Here is a 4,625-nt window from a genome sequence, read left to right as displayed (position 1 = left end):
ATTTTGTATATATTTGGTTAAATTACATATATTATTAAAGTAATTTCATCTGTTTCTTTTTACTTTTTTGAAAAAATGCAGCTGCTAAAAATTTATTTATTAATTATTTTTATTTTATTTATTTATTTATTTATTTAGAGACAGAGTCTCGCTCTATCACCCAAGACTGGAGGGCAGTGGTACAATCTTGGGCTCACTGCAACCTCCGCTTCCCAGGTTCAAGCGATTCTCCTGCCTCAGCCTCCTGAGCAGCTGGGACTACAGGCATGCACCACTATGCCTGGCTACTTTTAAAATATTTTTAGTAGAGATGGGGTTTCACCATGTTGGCCAGGCTGGTCTTGAACTCCTGACCTCAGGTGATCCACCCATCTTGGCCTCCCAAAGTGTTGGGAGTACAGGCGTGAGCCACCATGCCAGGCCAAAAATTTAAAATTATAAACGTGGCTCACATATTGGCATCAGACCGTGCTGTATGGGGGGAAGGTACACAGGCCTTGCATCCAAAGGCTTGGGCTGAAGTCCAGCTCTGTTCCTTATTAGTAGAGTGACCTTCGGCCAGTCACTTTGCCAGTCTGAGCCTTAGACTCTCATCCATAAACTGGAGTTAATAATGCTTCTCTCAGAAGGCTTTTTGTCAGCAAGTGTTTTGTCAGAATTATTGCAAAATCTGAGGCCCAAGGGAAGAGTATCCCCAAGGCCCACGGGGAGGTCAGGCTCCCAGTGCAGTGCAGTGGTCTCCCAGATTGCCCAGCTGCTGCTCTGGAGCACTGCCAGGACAGGGCAGGGTCTGCCCCTCTGCAAGACTGGCACCAGGCCCTTGCGACTAGTGTCCCCGAACCTTGGGAGAGGCATGCATCCTGCTGACCTGCAGACCACCACTCGTCTTGTATAAGAAGACTGGCCTTTGTGTCCTGAGCAGTGATGACACATGCTACATGAACCCTGGTTGGCCTGCCTCAGGCCCTGGTTCAGGCTCCAGGTATTCAAGTGGAGCAGGACTGGTTCAGGGAGCTGTCCAGAAACACCTGGCCCTGGCCCAGTGGCCAGGCAGCTGAACTGGTGTTCCTGGTTTGTAGGGGGACATTTGAGAAGCAGCCAGATGGATTCCTAGTTTTCTACTCCCAACCCACAATGATGGGAACAGCTACCTATCTAGCGCATCTGGGGTCCAGAGTGCAGAGGGATAAGGGAAGGACGCTGTGATGCTGTTTGCTCTGATAGGAAAAGGGGAGGCCCCAAGGCACGTCGAGCACCCATCACAAATCTGGCGCAGCTCAGCAGTAATGGCTGACATTTATTCAGTATGACTTAATTATCAAAGCAAGACCACGAGATGGGGAAACTGAGGCACAGAGAGTTTTTTGTTTGTTTGTTTTGTAACTTGCCTAAGATTACACAGCTAGAAAATGGCCAAGTTGGGAATTGAACCCAGGCTGTCTGCTTGCAGAGACCACATTCTCAACCACGCCACTCCCCGGGTTTGGAATCCAGCATCCTGATTTCTGCTTTGGTGATCATGCCAAGGGCAAGAGGCAGGAAGTTTTGACAACCCTGGAGGCTTTCCAAACTCCTTTCTCCTCTGCAAGGATCAACCAGCACTGAGCTTAGAAACGATAACCCACCCATCCCCCGCAACGGTGACACAACTCAGAACCCAAGATCCAGGGACTAATTTCCCAAAAGACCCCAGACTCCAAGGATAAGCAACAACTAGGAGACCTTCCTTCTCCAGGGCAGGGGGTCCTGGGTGGCATGTGTCATCCCACAGCCCCCACAGCAGGGAAAAGATGAGACTTAATAGTCTCACCTCGCACTGCCCCCATCCCTTCCCTACTTGCTGTCGAATATGGGGCTCACTCCAGCACTGTGCAGGGCCTGAGGATGCACTGGCCAACTGGGAGAGGAGGGCCAATGAATTTAGGGGAGGAAGCTCTGAGTGAGAGGGTGCTGGAACTGTCGTAACTACTTTCTTTTTAGAAATGCCCTTGGTGTTGTTAATGGTGAGCAATCAATAAAACAACAAGAAGGGAATGTCTGTAATTCCATTAAAATTAGAAAGATGCTGGCTGGGCGTGGTGGCTCACGCCTGTAATCCCAGCACTTTGGGAGGCTGAGGTGGGCAGACTAGCTGAGTTCGGGAGTTCGAGACCAGCCTTGCCAAGATGGCAAAATCCAGTCTCTACTAAAAATAGAAAAATTAGCTGGGTGTAGTGGTGCATGCCTGTAGTCCCAGCTACTCGGGAGGCTGAGGTAGGAGAATCACTTGAACCTGGGAGGAGGAGGTTGCACTGTGCCGAGATTACAGCACTGCATTCTAGCCTGGGTGACAGAGCAAGATTCCATCCCCCCCCTCAAAAAAAAAGACGCATGCGCTGGCTCATACAGGTAACATAATTCAATTGGGAGGGGATACCTGTGTTCAACCTTTGAGGGGACTTGGAGAGGCTGTGACGCCCGGTTGGGCTGAGTTTACTTTGTCAAGAAACTGAAGCTGTCGAGGGCTCAGTCACACAGTGCTGTCCTAGCCTGCAGGGTGATTGACTGCAGTGACTAGACCAGCTTATACCCACTTGGCTCTCCAAGGCCAGGAAGGCTAGGGTGACTTTTCTCCCCAGGCGCCCAAAGGAAAGTCAACAGTTCGGTGCTTTGGTATTTTACAGGTGCACTTATCTCCCGAATACCTGTCCCAGTTCCTAGCACGTGGAACAAGTTTGGCAAATGTTAATGAAATGGAACATCGATCAGTAATAAACTCATTTCTCAGCATTCAGGAGAACACGGCTCATGTGCTCTCACTTTCTTGGGAGAGAAAGAGAAAGAGAGGATTATTTGATATTATGTTACAGGATTTTGGTTTGTTTTCACACTCCCCGGTTATACCAAAGCAGGGCTTGGGGACTTAAATAAAACCATTTGCTCAATTGACAGAGAGAGATGGCAGTAAAGGCTCAAAGAGCCCCAGCCCCAGAGGACTGTAGTCACTCAGGTCAAATAAATTCAGCCTTTTTTTGGCAGGGGGGAGGTGGGTAGGGGAGGGGACGGAGTTTCACTCTGTTGCCCAGGCTGGACTGCAGTGGTGTGATCTCGGCTTACTGCAACCTCCGCCTCCCGGGTTCAAGCAATTCTCTTGCCTCAGCCTCCTGAGTAGCTGGGACTACAGGTCTGTGCCACCATAACTGGCTAATTTTTAATATTTTACTAGAGATGGAGTTTCACCATGTTGCCCAGGCTGGTCACAAACTCCAGAGCTCAAGCAATTCACCTTCCTCGGCCTCCCAAAGTGCTGGGATTACAGGCGTGAGCCACTGCACCTGGCCAGAAATTCAGCCTTTTTAACTCTCTTTTGCCCCCATGTCACAGGACAGACGATGTTCACCTGCGTGGTATCTTCCATGCATGCCCAGGTTTCATCTCCCCTCCTCTCTGTCAGCAAATCCAAGGGGAAGTAAAAGATAACGTTTCCTACTCTCCTCTGTAAAAAACTAAAAAACTTAAAGATAAGATCAACACGACTTAGTAGGCTTTGAGGTATGTTCAATTGCTGGGACTCCCCCTCCTTCTCTCCCAAGAAAGTGAGAGGGCGTGAGCCACCTTCTCCTGAAAGCTGAGAAATGAGTCTGTTGTCGGCCTGCATTCAGTTCCATGAACATCTGCTGAACTTGTTGAGTATGCTGGGAACTGGGGCAGGTATGATATGAGGGAGATGAGTGTGTGCAGGATGATCGAGGGAGCAGGAGATCCCCGGCACAAATTCATCTGTGTAACAGCCTCCATTCTCAGGAAATTCATCTTTCATGATTTAGACAGGGACTCTGGGGACAGATAGAACAGTGATCTAAACCCATCTCTGCTGATCACTGGCTGTGTGACCTAGGGAAAGCCACCGAGCCCAGCTAGGCTTCATCTTTAACCTGGCACAGGGCATGATAAATGAAGCAAACTGAAGAAGAGTGCACGGGTGGGTGATCTATGTAAAAAGCTTAGGACGCGGTATACGGCAGCTGTTGTTATTTTCCTCCAACCTGAGGCTTTTATCTTTTTTCCCTCATTTGGTCCTTGGTGGCTATGGGATGGCAGCTGGCTATTGATTCTACATTCCATCCCAGGCAGAAAGATGATGCTGACAGCTCCTTAGCCTTCTTTTCTGCAAAGGGGTGACTCTGGTTCTCTGAAGGCTGCATTCTCTCCTCCTCACTCCTCGCCTTTCTTGTGAACCTTATCAGAGCTGCTGCAGGCTCACAACTTGGCTGCATCCTTCCCCAGCTCTGCAAATACCCAATGTTCCTAGAGAGGAGATGTGGGCTGTAGTTGCTGTGGTAACAGGAGTTCCTCTAAAAGAAAAGGCTCCTGGGGTCCTGGCTCCAAGGCTGGCTCAGGCTCCCGTGCCAGACCGTGCCTTCTTTCCAGCTACCAGGCGGTAAAATGAGAAGGTCTCATGGAGGGTTGCAAGCAGCTCAATAAAAGCCCAAGTGATAAGAATAGGGATTTGGCTCCAAGAGAGCACAGCAGGCCAGAAAGATGTCACCAGCCCCATCTTCTTGATCCCCCGCCAGACTTTAGACCACTGAGAGGAGGAGAAGAATGTCCAGGTGCCTCTTTTATTTATTTATTTATTTATATTA

General features: G+C 49.3%; 1 protein-coding gene across 3 annotated transcripts in view; it reads right to left on the bottom strand.

Annotated features, from left to right (window-relative positions):
- Nucleotides 1–4,625, bottom strand: part of CD6 (CD6 molecule) — a 51,850-nt gene that overhangs the window by 20,374 nt on the left and 26,851 nt on the right. The window lies entirely within an intron of this gene.

The sequence above is a fragment of the Rhinopithecus bieti genome, unplaced genomic scaffold (assembly GCF_001698545.2).
Source record: "Rhinopithecus bieti isolate Rb0 unplaced genomic scaffold, ASM169854v2 scaffold_6149, whole genome shotgun sequence".
Taxonomy (NCBI): domain Eukaryota; kingdom Metazoa; phylum Chordata; class Mammalia; order Primates; family Cercopithecidae; genus Rhinopithecus; species Rhinopithecus bieti.
Note: the sequence above shows the minus strand (reverse complement) of the source record. Positions and strands in the feature narration are given on the sequence as shown.